This window comes from Aulostomus chinensis, chromosome 4 (assembly GCF_037954235.1).
Source record: "Aulostomus chinensis isolate RoL2024-O1b breed Wild chromosome 4, RoL_Achi_v1.0, whole genome shotgun sequence".
Taxonomy (NCBI): Eukaryota; Metazoa; Chordata; class Actinopteri; order Syngnathiformes; family Aulostomidae; genus Aulostomus; species Aulostomus chinensis.
Genome location: NC_141323.1, coordinates 31,361,759 through 31,382,852, shown reverse-complemented (window position 1 = coordinate 31,382,852; position 21,094 = coordinate 31,361,759). Strand labels below are relative to the sequence as shown.

General features: G+C 41.9%; 3 non-coding genes across 3 annotated transcripts; all 3 read left to right on the top strand.

Annotated features, from left to right (window-relative positions):
• The first annotated feature begins 9,694 nt into the window (after positions 1–9,694).
• Positions 9,695–9,776, top strand: trnas-uga (transfer RNA serine (anticodon UGA)). The gene has a single exon. It is a non-coding gene; the product is annotated as a tRNA-Ser (tRNA).
• A 7,025-nt stretch (positions 9,777–16,801) lies between these two features.
• trnas-aga (transfer RNA serine (anticodon AGA)) lies at positions 16,802–16,883 on the top strand. The gene has a single exon. It is a non-coding gene; the product is annotated as a tRNA-Ser (tRNA).
• Positions 16,884–19,829: 2,946 nt separating this feature from the next.
• Positions 19,830–19,902, top strand: trnak-uuu (transfer RNA lysine (anticodon UUU)). Its single transcript has one exon. It is a non-coding gene; the product is annotated as a tRNA-Lys (tRNA).
• The last annotated feature ends 1,192 nt before the right edge of the window (positions 19,903–21,094 follow it).

Here is a 21,094-nt window from a genome sequence, read left to right as displayed (position 1 = left end):
TCTGCATAGGACAGTGATAGGATGCTTGTTTCCTTGGATGAAAAAGTCTGGTACTCTCATCTTCTTAAACATTTACTTGTTCAATCAGGACAAGAGAATCTGAGCTTGGATGTCATTTTGTAGTAAAAGGTGAATTAAACTTGTAAACATCAGCTGGTGTTCACTCTGATGATGTGTCGATGGTCTGTATTCTGCCTTCTGTAGCACGATGCTGCTGGGAAGAAGCCTGATTATGTCAGAGTTGTGTTCAGTGGCTCCTGCTGGGTCCATTTCTGACAAATAGGCTCCAAAGAGTTCAGGTGTTTAAAAGCTCAGGGTTGCTGTCAGCAGACAAGGTGGCCGAGTGGTTAAGGCGATGGACTGCTAATCCATTGTGCTCTGCACGCGTGGGTTTGAATCCCATCCTCATTGTGAGCGACTCTGGTTTCTACTCCAACATTATGGAATTACTGTGAGGCTTTTAACTGACACAGATACCAGTTGAGTCAACTTCCCTTTCACAACCTGACCAAAACAACTCTGACACCCAGAGCTCACATGTGTCAATCACCTCTGTAGAAGGTCCCGCCCCCACAGAGCTATAAATCCTCCCATCAGTGAAGAAAACTGAAGACGCCTCTTGGATGAGAGCTGAAGCATCTTCAAGAAACCTGAAACAGTCCACTTGGTACATTTAAATAATTCTACAATTTCTTTCAGCTTTCGTCCAAAGCCACGTGCATGTATCACATGTATATAATATATATGTGATACTCTTTCATCTACTCATGAACCAAAAATGCAGTCTAATACCAGTAAATTTGTGCAGAAAAATGTCATTTGTGCTCCTTCTTTTATTTATTTGTTTATTTAGTATTTTTTAATGTATTTTCTTTCAATTCACATTTTGTCCATTAACTTCATAATCACTCTTCACAGTCGCCATCTCATCACATGACTAAAGTTTGGGTTCTGTATTGGTGGTAAAATATCCTTCCATGCCCCTCACTAGTTTGCACACAGAAAAGCATATTTTACTGGTTTCAAATCTCTTAGTGTGTTCTCTCTGTTAAACCAGCTGTGGCAGCTTTCATTGTGTGATTGATTTTAAAATATAAATATGGAACAGAACCATTGGAATAAGATGTCAGGACATTTGAAGGAATGTAAATCTCCTCTTGAAATGTTGCAGTGTGCAGCTGAGGCTCTCTGGCAGTGGCACAAGGAGCCACAATGGCAGAACCTGGACCCTCCTGGAGGAGAACCACAGGTGAGGGCCTTCTTGGCTCCAGATTGATGGAAATCAAGTGTCTGAGGCTGTTAGCAGCCATGAAGTTGATCTGGTTGGGCACTGGTATTTTTTCTTGCTGCAGCTCAGGAGTGATTCAGGAGAAGAGTTTCAGAACAGCCAAGGTTGGGGACTGGAATTTTCAAATTTCCCCTGGAACCAGACAAACTTGGGAGGTAAAACCTCCAATCATAGCCACTCAGATGCAGCAGCAGAAAGAAGCTGTCATCTACCCTGACAGTCAGAGCATCAAGTCAAGAAAACATCAACCATCTTGTAGTTCCAAACCTTCACCTGTCAGATTCAGCTACTTCTTATTGTGGGACTTTAAATTTGAACACAATGGAATTTGGACAAGGAGTTTTCCTTCAAGTCAGAACATCATCGTCCAGCCTCCAACCAGAGGTCCATCAGTTATCATGGGAGCCACATGTGGAGTCTGGATTCTTTTCTAGAATGTGACGGCAATGACAGTCCTGCCAAGTGACATCACTGACATGAATGGATGACTTCAGTCACATGAATGGATGACTTCAGTCACATGAATGGATGGCTTCAGTCACGTGACTGGATGGCTTTAGTCACGTGACTGGATGACTTCAGTCACATGACTGGATGATTTGAAAATTTTGTTGTGGGCCTCTGGACCTTTTTTAAATCAGTAGTTGACCACAGGTAGCTTAGCCAACTGTTAACTAATTAACTTTTAGTCCAGACAAAGAATGTGGGTTGACAGTTATTCATACACAGTCTTTGGTTTCAGATGCAGCCTCAACTGAGACTCCTGGTTCAGAGGATGGGTTTGTTTGCTGTCAGGTTGCCACCTTTTAGAAATGAAAATCAGGGACGCCCACCACGGCTCCTGGGGGCCATGACCACCAGGGGCCTGACTCCCATGAGGTGGGTGCCCACAGCAGTGGTGTGTTTTATTTTGTAGGTGTTTTTAGTCAAGGGGTGATCAAGAAAGCAATTCCTCCTACTTAAAGCTTGAAATGCTTTATCACCAATAAACACATTCTTTATTGTTCAACACTGAACTGCACATTTAAGTTTTAAAATACAAACTCAATAAATGGAGAACTTTATGTGACTTAAGTTCATAACACATCAGCAGGTTTCCCTCCCTTCTTTTTCCAAGTCTCCTTCTTGTTCCTCCTTGCAGCTCTGGGGAACTCTTGGTCTCTCAAAGCCCTGTTGGAAAACTCTGAACAGGACTGCTCAAAGTTGAGAGTGATCACTCCTTTGAGCTCCATGGAGCTCCTGTTCCTGCAGTCACTCCATTTCTGCTTTTCATTTTGTGTTTGTATTAAAGTTCTATTGCTGAAAAAAAAGAGAATTTTTTGCCTTTTTGTTGAAGTAAATATATGAGGGTCGAAACTGACCCATAACACCATGGATGTTACAATAGTTAATAATATTAAAATGAATAATAAATCAAACCAATCCATGTCAGAGATGTGTTCTAACACCCCTCAGTAATGGTCAGGAAACACAACAACATTTTGTTTATTTCTATGATTTTCTGGAGGTTCATTTGATCATTTTTTTAACTGAAATCGAGGGTTTACTGACTAAAAAAAGGTCCAGAGGCCCACAACAAAATATTCCAATCAATATTTCCATGGATAAGGAAGCCTAACAAGGTAACCGGGAGATGGGAAACAACTTGGATGATAGAAAATTGTTTTTAGTTTATTTTACAGCTGATTGAAGACGAGGGTCAAAACTGACCTGTTAACATCAGAGATGGGAACAGAAAGCTAACACAAGAGGAAGGTTGAAGCTATGAAAAAGGAGTTTGATAAAAATCTTGAACTGACAGTAGAAATATCCTTTTGTGTGTTTACCTTTGTTGACAGAAGTCACTTTAGCTTGGCAGTGAAAAGAATCTCTGCTAGCTTGACAAATAAGTGCACAAACTAGGTTCAAGCTGGACTTTGGACACTGGTATCTGCAACAACTCCCATCAACTCCTAATCTAGCATCTCTGCTGTGGTCAAACTATTTTACAGAACATTTGACAGACCTGTGGAGCAGTGAGGACAGACATGAGTTGATGCACATGATCCACTGAAGCGCCATTTTACCCTGCCACTGAGGTCACCAACATGAGCTGGAGTTGGGACTCTTGAACTGAACCTGGGATCACAGCGACACCTACTGCTGCAAAATGGAACAGCAACATTGAACCCAAGTACAGGATTGGAGGGAGACTGATGGTCGCTGTTTGGGTTTTTGAAGAACAAGGAGGGCGTTGGTTCAAGCTGGATTCTCAGAGACTATTTCCCCAACCTCTACATTGGCATCTACACTGTCATCCAGTCATGTGACTGAAGTCATCCAGTCATGTGACTGAAGTCATCCATTCATGTCAGTGATGTCACTTGGCAGGACTGTCATTGCCTTCACATTCTCGAAAAGAACCCAGAGTCCACATTTCCTCCTATCTATTATTGTGTCCCACCCTCCTGGTCCTTACTCTGAATTCTCAGAGTTTATATCCAGTTCAGTCCTCAAAACAGATGAAGTCATGAGTGTTGATAAATTTCCTTTTCTCCACTGATTATATGTCAAGGTTTGTGTGTGGGGGTGGAGCCTATCCAAGCAGCCTTCGGACAAGAGGCGGGGTTCATCCTGGACATGTCACCAGTCCATCACAGGGCCAACACATACAGGCAGACAACCATTCACACTCACAGCCACACCTACGGTCAATTTAGAGGATCAATCAGCCTCGTCCCCTCTTGATGTCTTTGGACTGTGGGAGGAAGCTGGAGTACCAGAGAGAACCCACACAGACACAGGGAGAACATGCAGACTCCACACAGCTGGGGCTCAAATCTGGAACCTTCTTGCTGTGAGGCAACAGTGCTGACCACTGCACCATTGTGTCCCCTGAAAATGCCACCAGATCGTTTGGATTGTCTATAAAATCAAGTACACATGAACATGAAGAGGTTTTCACAGCGCTGGTGGTGCAATGGATAGCATGACTGACTACTGTCAGAAGATTCTAGGTTCAACTCCTGGCTCGCTCACTTAAAATTTTATACTGAGAAGCTTTCACACCTGAAGTGTGAACCACTGCTAAAAGTCCCTGAAATCCTCCAAGGTTTCCTCCTTGTCTGCTGTAAACATGAACACATGCATGGATCCTGCTACCTCTCACATGTTAAGCTGGCACTTGACAGTGACAGCAGGAGAACAAGAAATCCCAGTATGTCATCAACATTTCCTGGAAACTAAATGACAGAAGCCAGTGGCGGCTGGTGAAAAAAATTCTTGGTGGGGCTGGTGTGCCAAAAACATTTCCGTGCCTAGTCTAGTATAATCATTCAAAAAGAGCAGCCGGACAATTATTAAATGTTTTAAAATAGTATTTACTTTCCTTCTTAAAATCGACAGTTTCAAAGACAAAAAAAACAACAACAATTTACAACTACAGTCAATTTTATGAGATCAAATATTATACAATGATGTTAACTTTACAGAAGGTGATTTGAGCTTAATCTATACGATACAAATCAACAATGTGTGTGTCTCTCTCTCTCTGTCTCTCTCTTTGTTCATCTGTGTCTGTCTCTGTCTCCTTCTCTGTGTCTCCGTCTTTGTGTCCTTTTCTCTGTGTCTCTATCTCTGTTTGTTTGTCTCTTAGTGTGTCTGTCTCTCTCTGTCTCTCTCTCTTTGTGTCCGTCTCTCTTTCTCTCTTCGTCTACCTGTCTCTCTCCCTCTGTCTCTCTGTCTATTTGTTTCAGTCTTTCTGGGTGTGTGTTCGAATTCAGCAGTCATTTGTACAGGAACTTTGCTCGTCTCTCTTTCTGGGAGGCAAATTTCTCAATGACCCTGGTGTTGAAACCAGGAATGTTTCGTGTCAGTTTTTTCTCAGTGGAGAGCATAGCCAGAGCGTTGAGCCGATCTTGTGCCATGGTATTTGTAAGAAAAGTTTTTATCCTCTTCAAAGTGGAGAAGCACCTCTCAGATTCTGACGTTGTCATTGGTGTGGTGATGAGGATGTTGAGCAGACTTACAGTTTCAGTGAACGTGTCTTGAAGGTTATTTTCCATCAAAACCTGATAGAGAGCCAGTGCACCACTGCAACTCTGAAACTCTTCGTTCCCGTAGATCAGAGACAGCTCTGTTTAAAGTCTGGCCTTGTCCAATGAGGGATAGGCTTCCACTGTGGTTTTCAGTGCTGAATCTGGGAACTTTCGGCTGTGCTGTGGGAACAGGTCTCCTTGCAGGAGTGTGGCGCTGACAAAATGCTTGGTGAAACTAAATCTCTCCTTGGCATGGCTCACAATGGTGTCACATACCTATGCAATGATATAATTATACAAAATAGGAATTATTGCATCTTCACTTGTCTTAATACATTGACCTGATGAGCTAGCCTACATTATGTAATAAACATACTGTAATGATTCACATCATCATAAAACAATATACATTTAAGTCTGGACCACTGTATCATTTGGCCAACATCTTATTTTGATTTTATTTAATAATGTGATTCAAATCACACTAAAAAGCAAGTTCTTACCTCCAGTGCCAAATGGTGCAGTGTGTCTTCTCCCAAGGTTCTGCGTCTCTTTGCGGGTGGCTCCTGAGCAGGTCCCCTGAACTCCTCATCCTCAGCCAGAGTAGGCACATCCTCCCTGACCCAACACATAAGTTTCATGAGTAAGTTCTAAAAACTGGTTAGGGATACATTAACAAAACCAAAGGTGGATGTCATTACTGTCAGTTATATTATACAGATAAATCAATTCTTTAAATAAGATGATATATAAGCATTTAAGTCTACATATACAGAGAAATTTAGGTTAGGCTACAAATTAATTAATTTAGCATACCTGATAGCCTGCATGTGGTCAATGAATGTCTGGGTGACTCCTGCCATGTAGACAGCATCAATGTTTCTCTTCTGCAGCTGGTTGTAAAGGATGTCCACATGTGGCATGATTTTGTGGAACAGGGCCAGTAAAAAACAAAAAGTTTCATCTTCCAGCATTCTCACATAGCCACCAGCTTCTCTCTTTGTCTGGCTATCAAACCCTTCACTGTTCCGGATAGCCTGAAAGCAATTCACCAGATCCTTCTTGTGCTCATAAACTGTGTTAACACGACTGTTGAAGTTCCAACGTGTTGATGATGCACTTGGAAGTCGGTGCGCAAACTTCTCATCAAGCACTGCAGTTCTCTTGCTTGACTTAGAGGAAAGAGAAGCAAATCCCCCCATGTCAGAAAAAAAGTGACTGATCTGAGGGATGTGGGAGGTTGCTTGCTGCAGTATCAGGTTTAACTGATGGGCATAGCAGTGAACATAGTGAGCGTTTGGATAGATGTCTTGTACCTTTCGCTGCACTCCTCCTTTGGCACCCCTCATCACAGCTGCCCCATCACAGGCCTGGGCAATCAGCTTCTTTTCTTGTCCCTCAGAAAGGATGCTGTGCAGCCTCTCCAATAAGGCACTGGCTATTGCATCCGCACAGGTGTTGGGCAGTTTCAGAAATTCAAAGAACCGCTCTTGAATATTGTGGCGGTCGTCAATGTATCTCAGAACTAAGACTAACTGACACTGTGTTGAAACGTCAGTAGTTTCATCAGCCTGGATCGCTAAAAAGTCTGCCGATTTAACTTCATCCAGGATCTGTTCTCTCAAAACTGCCAGCATACAGTCCAGGAGCTCGTTCTGTACTGTCTTCGAGGTGCCTTTAAAAACGGTTGCATTTTCAAGGTGCTCCCTCAAGTACCGATCAATGGATGCCATCAAGTCAACTGGACCTCTGAATATTCCAGCGTTGTCAGAGGAATCACTTTCGTCATGTCCCCGCAGAGCCAGTTCAAAAGCACCACGGAATTTAACAGTTAATTATCTTAGATAAGATGTTACGGTTCTTATCTACGTCATCATTGTGCTTCCTTACAGCGATGCGGTGACTGTCATCGAGCTGCGTTGCTATGCTAATCTTCCCAAGAACCGCTAGCTTCACGCAGTTTTCCATGTGAATTTTCGCTCTTTCGTGTTTCTTAATCCGCTCGGAGAGGTGCTTTAGGTCAGTGATTCCTGTCTGTGTCCATGCTGAATCACACCGGTCACTCCTGAAAGGGATGTAGGGGAAGCAAAAAAGTGCGTTGGCTGCTCCACAACCCGTCAGCCACGGCTTGCGCTGAAACCAGCTCCGGCAAAAAGTCCTGTTGTAGGACTGCTGGATGTTGATTTCAGGCTTGTCCGGTCCCAGCTCCTTAACGCGGATTTTTTCCGCCATGGTCCTCCTCGCAAAAGGGAAATTTAAAAGGGATCTCACCGAAATCGGTGGAAACTGCTGCTCTTGAACTTCGATCGTTGTTGTCGCCATTTTCTCTCTCACTCACTTCTCGCGGTATTTTTTTCGTAGGGATTCGGAAATCTGGGAATCTCACTACGCAAAAAGAATATCGCGGGCTCCTCAGCTAGCTTTAGCAATCCAAACCTTCACGCATTTTACGTTGGCGTAGGGGCGACTTTTCCAGCGCCCCTACGCCGTTAAATTTGGCGATGTTTATTGGCCAATTATTCATTATTTTTCCCTAGCAACCATACAGGATTGGCTAATTAATTGCAGGTCTGGGGCGCTTTGACGAGCGCCCCTAAAGACAAATTATACAGTCTATCAGAGTAAATTCACTATTAATTGAATGAGTCAGTTGGCGTAAATGTTGTTTAAATGACCCATATTGCATGTAGACACACACAATTAAGTAAGGCTGACACTGACGATACAAATTGTAAACATATGCACATATATATGTATCAATACATGTAGGGATTTTCCTCTCCACAGCTGGTGGGGCGGCGCCCCAGCGCCCCCTATGAGCCAGCCGCTACTGATACTGGCTTTACTGGGAGATCAGGAGGACAAAGCAGATCTTCACCCTCCACCTCAGATGGTTTCTCCTCACAGAGATGAGGGACCAGTTCAAACCAGCTACCTGGAGCTCCCTTAAGCCATTGTCCCCATCAGCTAACATCTGGATCTGGACCTGCACCGGTGCTGACTTGTGTCTTGAGTCCCCAGAGTTTGTTAAACCAGAGAAGATTCAACTGGTGACGGTCGTACAACCAAGCGTGAAGGTGAGCCTGCATTGTCTGATCTGGAGCTAACAGGGGAATTAGCAAGTGCTCTGACTGTTCTAGAGTTGCTGCTTAGTTGAATTTGAATTTATTTGTTGAAATGTTCCAGTTTCTATGAGGTCAGGGAAGATTGGTGTGGATCTAAAGGTCCCTGGTTGGATCCCAGGACATTGTTTTGGCTCATTTGAACATTTTCAAACCCTCGTTGCTCAGATTTTACATGAATTTGATCATGACTTTTGGACAAATGTTCTGTTTATTAATTAAATAATCACTTCAGTTATGAATTAAGTGAGTCACCCAGACTTGGTCAATAATAAAAGTTAGTCTGGTTATTATCCAGTTTCCAGTCAGTTAGGACACACACACACACACACACACACACACACACACACACACACACACACACACACACACAGCCTGTCTGTGGTATAAAATGGTCTGTCACGTTCTCTCACATTGGAAGATTTCTCTGACTCCATTGTCAATAAAGACATTCTGCATCTGACACCTGAGTCTTGATCCACTGATTCCTCTGATCCACCTCTTTCTGCTCCAACAAGGCTGACATGGATCAGGTGGGTCCATGTCATCCAATCAGTAGGTTTCTCTTCTCAATTCATTTTCTTCATCCCAGTTTAGATTGATTCTTCTCAGCCTCATGAAGGAGCATCTGATCAGGTGTTTGACTGCTTGTTAGTTGTAATTCCATAGATTTTAATCTCAGATGTTATAGAATTAATAAGAACATCTTAAAGACCTTTGTCCAACACTTGAAACTCACCTGTCTGTGGAGGCCCAACTGGCCTTTGGTAGTGAGGTGGTGGATGCATGTGAATGAAATGAGGCTTGTGTTGCTGTGAGGAGCCACTAGAGGGAGACACCTGTCGTTCCTCCCAGCTGACAATGAGGCTTCACAGCTGCGTTTGAAGCTGTCCTTTATGAGTCACAACTGTCTTGAGCTCAGGAGCCAAACTCACCAAAAACATATGCAAGTGGCTTTGGACAAAAGCGTCTGCTCAATGAAATTGTAGGATTGTAGACTTCTATAAATGTAGAATATAATTGTAGAAATGCTCTCTATCACCACCCCCAACGTCTGTGCCAGGGTCTCTGGCCAGTGGTCAATGGGCTCCTATCACCTGCCCAGGATGGATCAAGCTTGCTTGTCTTTGTAATTCTGCACTTATTAGAGACCTGGAAACAAAGGAATGCTGAAAAAGAGAAAATAGGACCTCACACAAATGGGCTTGTAACATAATTTTAAAGAATTGTGTCAATGTGAATCTTTTACAAATTTGTGTGTGAATGTGGTTGTTGTGGCCGAGTGGTGAAGGCGATGGACTTGAAATCCATTGGGGTCTCCCTGCTCAGGTTGGAGTCCTGCCAACAACGTTAAAGTGTTGATGTTCTGGAGGAGACAACATCTGATCTTTTTAGATCCACGAGTCAAAGGTTTTCTTTAAAGGGCTGTAGAAGCTGAGGATGAGGGAGAGACAGAATTTCAAACCATCTTCGTGAGGACATTTTGAAAAATGATGACATTTTGCCACAGTTATTATTGACTTGGAACACTGCAAAAATATCCCTTCTCCAAAAACCCTCCTGTTCAACTTTGTACCCAAGTTGTCTCCTCATCAGGCACCACAGTGTCCAGGATGTTCAGTCAAAAAATCATTAGTGATTTTAAAAATGTCCATCAAACACAAAATAAGGCTTCAAATAGGTAAAATCACCATCTGTAGACTGGACCAATATGCTGATGTGATCCTTTGATTAGTTTAGGATCAGTCAGAGATCAAAGACTGAAGCAGGAGACCAATGCTCAGAACCCAGAGATCAAAGACAGAATTCAGACATCAGAGACAGAATTCAGACATCAAACACATACCTGATGGAGGCTCCACCCCCCCCCCCCCAGTTTCCATGTAAGTCGTAAGTTTTATTTTTAAAGCGCCAAATCACAACAAATGTTATCCTCTTTTTATTCTTTTTATTAAAGATTGAAGCTCCATACAAGACAGTTTGTAGACAAGAACATCACAGCCTGGGAAGCTTTCACTTCTTTTGACAGACAGCTTTGATTTCAGGTTCTACCTCTGTAAAATTGAAAGTAAAGTAAATGAAGCACCTGTGAAGGTAAAACTGATGATGTCATGACTTGTTCAGTCCTCCAACGTTAAAGTCCAACAAGCTTTTGATTGGCTCTGATTCTCTGTGGCAAAATCCAACAAGAGGAAAAAGAAAATCTTGGGGTTGTCTCACTTTTTTTCATAGAAACTCTGCATAGGACAGTGATAGGATGCTTGTTTCCTTGGATGAAAAAGTCTGGTACTCTCATCTTCTTAAACATTTACTTGTTCAATCAGGACAAGAGAATCTGAGCTTGGATGTCATTTTGTAGTAAGAGGTGAATTAAACTTGTAAACATCAGCTGGTGTTCACTCTGATGATGTGTCGATGGTCTGTATTCTGCCTTCTGTAGCACGATGCTGCTGGGAAGAAGCCTGATTATGTCAGAGTTGTGTTCAGTGGCTCCTGCTGGGTCCATTTCTGACAAATAGGCTCCAAAGAGTTCAGGTGTTTAAAAGCTCAGGGTTGCTGTCAGCAGACGAGGTGGCCGAGTGGTTAAGGCGATGGACTGCTAATCCATTGTGCTCTGCACGCATGGGTTTGAATCCCATCTTTGTCCCAAGTGACTCTGGTTTCTACTTCTAGATTATTGAATTACTGTGAGGCTTTTTTTTTTTTTGGAACTTATTTTTTATTTAACATACATACAGCACAGATAGAACATGACAGAGATGCGCAGACAAATATTCCAGACAAGTGTTCAGATACTTATTCCAAGACACACATGAAAAAAAAATAAATAAATAAAAAAATTTTAAAAAATGTTGATGTTTATAATTCCAATACTGTTTTCACTGGTGCCCATCTTTCAGCAAACTGTCCTGTTTTCAGCTGTAACCTTGCTGTGATTTTTTCCATGATGTATACATTTTTTACTCTATTCCTCCATTGTGATATGTTTGGAGGTTCTGGCTTTAGCAAGCAGGCTGTTATTGTCTTTTTAGCGATCAGAATCAAAATCCTCCACAAAGCAATCAGGTTTCTGTCTGTCAGATTCTCAGGTGGTATGCCAAGGATAAACATTGCTGCGTCCAAAGCAAAATTAATGTCCAAAATTTGCCCAATCTCCTTCCGACCATTCTCCCAGAAGTTCAACAGCTGTGGGCAATCCCAGAATATGTGCGTAAAATCTCCTATTAACTGACATCCTCTCCAACACAGTTCAGATGTGTTGCTATATTTTGAAGTCTTAGATGGAGTGTTGAAATATCTCATCTTCACCTTCCAGTCAAACTCCCTCCACATTGGGCTGCTTGTTAATTTGTGTCCTGCTCTGAATGTTTCCTCCCAATTTTCATCTGGTATAATCGTATTTGTTTCTAATTCCCATTTTTCCTTAACATCCAAATTGTTGTCCTTACATTCATGTTGTAGTACTCTATCGATTTTTGATATTAACCCCTTTTTAGTCTCCCCCTCCAAATACGACAACAGCAATTCCTCCAGCTTAGATGGTGTTCTACAAATATTTTCCCACTCTCTGTGCTTCTGAAGGTAGTGTCTTCATTGTAGAAATTTGTAGAAGTCATGGTTCGGTAAGTTAAACTCTTTTTTAAGTTGCTCAAACGACTTCATATACTGTCCATTGAAAACTTGTGCAATATAAATTAACCCCTTACTTCTCCATTTGTTGTACCCTGCATCCATAACAGATGGTAAAAAGTCTGGATTTCCTGCTTTTTTGGTGATTCTACTTATTGAGTTCGATATTTTCAGTTTTTTTTCGCACTATTGACCATACTTTTATTGTTACCCTAATCCAGTCATTACGCAGCCCCTCTTTTTTCTGCATCTTCTCTTTCAAAAACGGGAGTACCTCCAAAGGTGTTTTCTGACAGGAATTTTGTTCCATTCCCACCCACATTGTGTCTGTCTCCTTCGTGATCCACGTAATAATCGCTCTAAGTTGTGCTGCCCAATAATAATTTTTTAGACCAGGTAAATTTAACCCTCCCTTCTCTTTTGGGCAAAGAAGGATTTTGTATTTGATTCTAGCTTTTTTATTTTGCCAAACAAATTTAGATATGATTTTGTCTAACATCTTAAAAGTTGAACTAGAGACCATAATTGGCAGTGACTCGAACAGAAACAACAATCTGGGTACAATGTTCATTCTCACTGTTTCGATTCTTCCCACCATCGACAGGGGCAATATCTCCCATCTGGCCAAATCCTTCTTTATTTCTGTAATCAGTTTTCCATAATTTTCTTTAAATAGCTGTGATATAATGGGAGTAATAATGATGCCAAGATATCTAAACCCTGTGGTGGTCCATTTGAAATTGAACTTTCCCTCTAATTCAGTTGGATATTTGCCTGAAAGCATCATTGCTACTGACTTAGATTCATTAGTTAAATAACCTGATAATTCTCCATATTCATTCAGATTGTTCAATAAAGCTGGTATAGTTAAGGAGGGTTCACTTAGATATGTTCATATATCGTCAGCAAATAAAGATATTTTATGCTCCACTCCCCCTTCATCTCTTATTCCCTTAATATCCTTATTTTGTCTTATTGATTCGGCTAATGGTTCAGTACTTAATGCCAACAGCAATGGACTCAGACAATCCCCTTGTCTGACCCCTCTTTTGAGGGGAAAGAAATCTGAACAGCATCCGTTAACTCTAATCCGTGATTTGGGGTTTTTATAAACCAATTTTACCCAATCTATAAATGTTGAATGAAACCCAAAAACTTCTAATGTCCGATATAGGAAGCTCCATTTTACCCGGTCAAATGCCTTTTGTGCATCTAAACTGAGCATCAAAGCGGGTTGTCTGTTGTTTTTAGTACATGATATAAGATTTAATGTTCTCCTAATATTGTTAGCTCCTTGTCTACCAGGGATGAACCCTGTCTGATCTGGTTTGATTAATTTTGTTATATATATATCTGTATCCTATGTGCTAAAATATGAGTCAATATCTTCAGATCACTACATAACAAGCTGACAGGCCTGTATCCTTCACATGTGGTTGGGTCCTTTCCTTCTTTATGTATGACTGAGATAATGGCTTCTGACCAAGATGTTGCTGGGTCACCTGATGTCAGGGCATAATTAAATCCTTTGAAAAGGGCTGGTGTAATCTCCTTCGCAAAACACTTATAAAATTCTCCCGAGAGCCCATCCGTGCCAGGGGATTTATTATTTTTAAGTACCTTAATTGTATTAGCTATTTCCTGTACTGAGATTGGCCTAACCATTTCAGATGCCTCCTCTGTTAATAATGACGGTAAGTGCAATCTTTTGAGGAATGCCAGTGTTTTATTTTCTAGTGATTGCGAGTCAGGGTCATCATATAGATTTTTATAATATTCTGCAAACGCTGCTGCTATCTCCGTTGGCTTTATCATATATTTTTTAGAGTTAGGATGTCTTATTTTATTTATCGTCCTATTTGCCTGGGCTTTTCTAAGTTGAAATGCTAATAATCTGCTGGCTCTATTCTCCATCTCATAATATCTCTGATTCGTAAACCTTAAAGCCCCCTCTGCTTTGTAAGTTAATAGTTCATCGAGCCGTTGTTTGATTTTTTTCAGTTCGATAAGTGTTGAGTTACTTGATGTTCTTTTGTGTTCCAATTCCAACTCTCTAATTTTATTCTCTAACATATTTTGTTGCTTTAATCGGGCCTTTCTCATTCTGGAAGATATCTCTATTATTTTCCCTCTAATAACTGCCTTCCCCCCGTCCCATAAAATTGAAGGTGAAACTTCCCCATTGTCATTAGTTTGAAAGTATTCCTTTAAATTTTGTTTTAGTTCCTTTACCACACTCTCATCTGATAACAGAGATACATTAAGTCTCCAGTATTTGAAAAAAGATTCATTACCCATATCTACCGTTAGCGTAATAGGAGCATGATCACTTATAGTTATGGTGTCTCTGCCACAGTCCAGCACTTTATGCATATGTTGTTGTGAAACGCAGAAAAAATCTATCCTTGAATAACTCCCGTGTGGGTTTGAGTAAAAAGTCAAATCCTTCCCTCTAGGGTTAATTCTTCTCCATGGATCAGTAAGACCTCGCTCTCTTATGACATTATTTAGTACCTTCGATTTTTTTTGACACTTGGTCCCTGTTCTGGAGGCAATCTATCCAGCTTACCATTCTGCACTGTGTTAAAATCACCCCCAATCACTATCATCCCTTTCCCATTGTTGGCAATTACGTTGGCTATATTTTTAAAGAATGCCGCATTTTCCTCATTTGGGGCATAAACATTTAGTATGGATATTGTCATATCGCTTATGGAACCAACCATCATTATATATCTTCCCAGATGATCTTTTATCACTTTCTCTGTATGAAATTGCAGGGATTTATTTATTAATATGGCTACTCCCCTTCTTTTTCCAAAAGAAGCATGAAATACTTGGTTTACCCATTCCCTTTTCAGTTTGTTACATTCGTTGTCATCCAGATGTGTTTCTTGTATCAAAGCTATTGAACATTGCATTTTTTTCAATTGACTCAGTATTTTCTTTCTCTTTATGGGGTGATTCAACCCATGGACATTATATGACACAAGGTTTAGCCTACTCATATTTGTTTAAGTGGAAACCCAGTAACTTTACATCTCTTATTAACTAATATAACTGTGCAAAAAGTAGCACAGCGAAAAAGACAAGTCTGCATCTCCTCAAGAACTAATACACAATAACAAGAAAAACAAGACTCCCAACTGTCCCCTGACCAGAGAGTTGTGACGAAGGCCCTCTGGTGGTTCGCACTATGTGCACTTGCAACTTCTCGGATGTTGTGTAAAGTTGCCATTTGCTCCACAAAAGCAGTGATTTTGCTCCAAAATAGAACCAAAACAATATTTTGTCTGTTGTTTTTTTTTTTTTTTTTATAAGTAGTAAATTACCTCTTAACCAGCTCCATTTGTCTTCGTGTATGTCCTTTTTAACAGACACTTTTATTGATCATGTATATTTCAGGGCATCCTCTTCGTATGAAATACTTCACTTGATAAGGGCCCGTAGATCCGTCTCTGTGATGTTTGGCTGCTGTCTTCTCCCCCTCTGTCCCGTCATGATGGTCCAGCTGCCTTGCGCCATCACTCTCTGTAGTCTCTCGGTCTCGTCCTCCTCCTCCACCTGAATCCCCATATTCCTCAGCATGGGTGCAGCATCCATTAATGTGGCAAACGTCTTTGTCCCGTCTTCCAGAAAGACTTTCAGCTGTGCAGGATATGGAGATTGTGCCTTCACGTTCTTCTCCTTCAGTTTCTTTATAACTTCCCTTACTTGTTTCCTCTTTTTTTGTACTTCATTTGTGTAATCCTGTTTAAAGTAGACGTTACGTCCCTCATACGTGAGCTTTTTCTTCCATGCTTCTTGAATCAGCCGTTCTTTCACCCTGTAGTTGAGGAAGCGAACAATTATTGCTCGCGGGGGGGCCGTGTTTTCTCTCGGCTTCGTAGTCAGTGATCGGTGCGCTCTCTCGAAATGAACCGCCATTTTATCAGGGAAGTTCATTGAGGACTGAATAAAATGAGTCACAAATCCTATGGTGTCGTTTTTCTCAGCACCCTCTGGGATTCCGTGTATTCTTATGTTGTTTCTTCTTGATCTTGATTCCAAGTCCTCGCATTTCGCGGACAGCCTTGCCTCGTGTTGAAGTAGAAAAGTGACCATTCTTTCCAGCCTCGCCGTCCGGCCTTCCGTGTCGTTAATCCTCTCTTCCATCTCATCTGACCGCTGCTCCAACTGAGCCATTTTCTCCCCCATTTCAGCTATTTTAGCTTCTAGTCTTGCTAAGGCTCCTTTGTTTTCCGTCACCGCGTCTGCATGTTCTTGGCGTAGTTTACGGAGCTCCGCTAATATCATCGATACCTCGTCTCCGGACATCGCCATCCCCGGTGCGGCGCTCCGCGCTCCACCGGCGCCTGTATCATTCGCATTTTCTTTCTTAGCTGACTTCCCTTTTTTGTCCATTTTATTTCTCTTATCTTTAGTCTCTGATTATCCGCGTCCTCGACCCCTTTCTGCTGCTAATATCACGTTAAAGAGCTATTTTTACATAAGTTTTCTCTCGGAGCAATTCTCCCTCGTGTCTTCTACATCATGGCGTCACCGGAAGTCCCTTCACATAATTTTCATTCAGAAACAATAGAATTGTCAAAAACCACAACAGTTTTCAGCTTGCTGGTAAACAACACACACACACACACACACACAAATAGTTTGTGTTTGTGAGAAGATAAAAAAAATCTACTGTGCTTTGATGAAGATAAATTGTTGAATATCAGTCCTCTACTCATGTGTGTGGGAGTGTAGTTGTTGTGGCCGAGTGGTTAAGGCGATGGACTAGAAATCCATTGGGGTCTCCCCGCGCAGGTTCGAGTCCTGCCAACAACGTTAAACTGCTGTTCCAGGGGAGACAACATCTGCTCCTACTGTAGGTCCATGTGTCAAAGGTTTTCTTTCAAGGGCTGTAGCAGCTGATGATGAGGGAGAGAGAGAGGATTGGTAGCATGTTGTCTTGTCTCAACCATTCTGGTGTTGACCAAAATCTTTGTTGATACTCCAGTGGTGGTGAAGTTGATGGAAATGTTCCAAGTGGGACGGTTCCATGTTCAACCAGTTTCATCTGGAACTGAGGTGGAGCTTTGGGTTACGTAGGAATTGGTTTGGTTTAGTCCCTGGGAATGTCAGTTGGTGTGTGTGTGTGTGTGTGTGTGTGTGTGTGTGTGTGTGTGTGTGTGTGTTTACATGCAGACTTTCCCTTGTGACAGCTGATTTGGTTTGGAATCCATCTTAGGACATTTTGAGAAATTCTAGCATGTAGTTGTAGTTACTTTGATTTACAACACTGGAAAAAAAATCCCCTCCCCTCCAAAAACCCTCCTCTTCAACTTTGTACCCAAGTTCTACAATTCTACAATTCTACAATTTCATTTAGCAGACGCTTTTGTCCAAAGTGACGTACAACACAAGTAAGAATTTAGACTTAATTAAGGAAAAGTCCATAGGAAGCGCAAAAGTGCTTCAGTTGTGATTTGGTCACAGCTACCGCCATCTAGTGGCAGAAGAAGTGTCGCCCCCCCCTCCCTTTTTTTTTTTCTTTTTTTTGACAGACATACAACATCACACAACACAGTTAGTGCTACATAATCACTAAGTGCTGGGTCTTGGACCCTCTGACTTATTCTACCCCACAGCACAAAGAGGAGAAGAGTCAGGTCAAGTGCCTCGGTGCTCTCTGAACAATTGAGTCTTCAATTGTCTCTTAAAAGTAGAAAGGGACTCAGCAGAACACACAGAGTTCGGTAGTTTGTTCCACCATTTGGGAACAACAGAAGAGAAGAGTCTGGCTAGAGATTTGGAGCAGCGCTGGGCTGGAAGCACCAGGCGTGCTGCTGCATTCTGGATCATCTGCAGAGGCTTGAATGAGCATGCAGGGAGGCCTCCCAGAAGAGAGTTGCAAGTTGTCTCCTCATCAGGCACCACAGGATCCAGTAGGTTCAGTTAAAACAAGTCATTAGAGATTTAAAAAAAAATGTCCATCAAACACAAAATAAGGCTTCAAATAGGTTTCCAATTTTATTTCATGTTGACACATTTTGTCCATTTGACATCAGGACTGCTCCCAGATCGTCTCCATGACCTCATCCCAGCACCAAAGACTTTGCTGTGACACAACAGCAGACAGCAACAAGGACTGCTGCAGTGCACTTGGTAATTGGATGCACTGAAGTCATCCATTCATGTCAGTGATGTCACTTGGCAGGACTGTCATTGCCGTCACTTTCTAGAAAAGAATCCAGACTCCACACGTGGCTCCCATGATAACTGATGGACCTCTGGTTGGAGGCTGGATGATGATGTTTGGTCTGGGGGGGGTTAAGATGGTGGGGGCTGTATCAGTTCTAGTGCTGAAGGCTTTCACCATGACAGTCAGACTCTCAGCTGTCCCTCATGTTCCCTCAAATGTGCAGTGTGGACCTCACACTCTGAAATTAGCCTGAAAACTCTTCATGAAAAGCAGGAGACTCAGAGTCTCTGTGGCTCAATCGGTCAGTGCGCTTAGTTAGTCTTGGTTTTCAGAAATCATACAGCATACAAATAATAGCAGGTTGAAACACATTTATTTAAAAGAATTTAACATGGTCACACACACACACACACACACACACACACACACACACACACACACACACACAGAGCCTGTCTTTGGTATAAAATGGTCTGTCACGTTCTCTCACGTTGCACAACAACAAAACAAACAAAGACGGCCATGTCCAGTGTGGTCCTGGATATGACGACTGGACTGCAGGGTCCCAGTATCACTGTGACAATTCTTTTACTAGCTATGACCTTGGACAAGAACTTCTCAGGAGGAAACTTATCATGGTGGCACAGTGAAGAAAACTGGACCTGAGCTGCCTGCTGAAATCTTGCAGGTGAAGGACAGAGCTCCACCTCTTTGACAGACACCACCACTGTTGGCTCATGTTGTCAGTTTTTGACACACACGCATCTAAACACACACACACACACGCATCTAAACTCACACACACACACACACACATGCATGTTCTTGCACACAGAGACTTTTCCTCTGTTTTTGTTTTTTACTGGTTTTGAACCAGTAGTTGGTTTCTGTTGGTTTGATTTGCTTGACTGGTTGTTGTTTGTTTGACCTTGCAAATCCATATTTTGGGTTCTGGCTTGTTCTGCTTTTCATTTTGTGTTTGTATCATGTGAAAGTGGCATAATTAAGACAAAAGACACTGTTAGAACAGAAAGATCCAGAAAACCCACCAACCAGAGGTTTGTCTGGTACAGATGTGGAATTATTGGCTCTCACAATGTTGAGGCAACTGGGAAGAAGACAAACAAAAGAGGCTTGTGTGATTCAGACATTCATCAAAAATGGTCCTGTAGAACTGTTCAATGTGTCATGACTTCAGAAGCTCAAATCCTCTCTAAGTTCTAGTGAGAGTGGAAGAGATTATAAAATGAGAGAAGCAGGGCCCTCCCTCAGAGCTGAAACAGCTCAGTTGGGAGAGCGTTAGACTGAAGATCTAAAGGTCCCTGGTCCGATCCCAGGTTTCAGCAGAGGAACAGCATTGACTTTACTTTCCAGTGGAGGAACTGCAGACATGAAGGAAACTAACATTTTGTCCTGTGCATTCTTATGACATTCAAGACATTTTTGGAGCCTCTTGTTGGATTTTGCCACAGAGAATCAGAGCCAATCAAAAGCATGGTGGACTTTAACATGGAGGATTGAACAAGTCAAGAAAGCAGCAGTTTGACCTTCACAGGTGTTTCTTTTCCTGTCTAAATGCTGTAGAAAGAGCCTGAGTAGCTCAGACGGTAGAGCATCAGACTTTTAATCTGAGGGTCCAGGGTTCAAGTCCCTGTTCAGGTGCTGTGGATGTTCCAGTGTTTGACAACATGGTACTGGATGAAGTTTAGTGTTGAACAAACTGTCATCATCAAAAGTAGAAGTGTTCTTGTCTTGCCACTGTGCGACTGTTGCTAGAAAAGTGACCAATAATAATTTCATGTGGCATGCAATTAACAAAACACCCACATTAATGGTTGCAGGGGGGCTGGAGCCTATCCCAGCATCTACGGGCGAGAGGCAGGGTTCACCTATGAGCTCTGTCAGGTATGAAGGAACCTGACTGTTGAGGACGTCAGACCTGCAAAGACACAAACACACCCACCAACAGGACCCTGCACACACAACGCTGCATAGGACCCAGGCCTGGGGCCGTCACCAGTGTTCTCATAGAAACCACCAGCGTAGTCCAACATTGGGAACATGAACTGTGTTATAATACTTTTCCAGACTTCTCATGGAAAAAGTCAACAGAACGACAAAAGTCATTTTAGCCAACCAGATATTTGCTTGGACACTGAGTTCATGTGAAATTTAAATGACAGCTGAGAATCAGGCCAGAGGCCTGGATGTTCAAAGTCTTCAACTTTTGCTTTTGTTGTTCCATCAAGAAAGCCAATGAGCCAGTTAGTTGACAACCAAGAATCAGGTCAAACGGAAAACAACATACGATATGAGGTTTTACTTGTTTCTTGATGGGCAGCCAAGAATATTTTCAGCATTGGATCATTAAAGTCTGTTTCATTTCTGATGTCGTGTTCTAAAATAATTGCTCACCGAAGAAGATTCTAAAAAGTCCGACTTTCTCAGTGATATTCTCTTCTCAGGCTTTCAAATCTTTTAAATTTCCATTTTCCACAAGTGAGTAGAAAGTTGTTACTCTCTTTGAATCCAGGATTTAAATCTAGGGTTCATTTCATGAGGCTTGAACCCTGGATTAAAAGCACATCATTAAATGACTTGTAGTGATATTCTCCTGTTAACATTCCAAATTATTCATTGAGATTTGGACATTACGGAAACATTTTTCCAGATTTTGATGGGCCAGTACAGCAGGAACTGGGGCTCATTCATGGTGTGGTTGAAATTTGAGCCTGGGTTTCTTCCCCTGCAAGATAAATCTGGAAAGCATTTTGTTCAATTCAGAAACGGTTTTGAAGGCAATTTCTCCAGTTGGTCCTGGAACTAGAAAGAGATCTTGTGGTAGGACATTTGT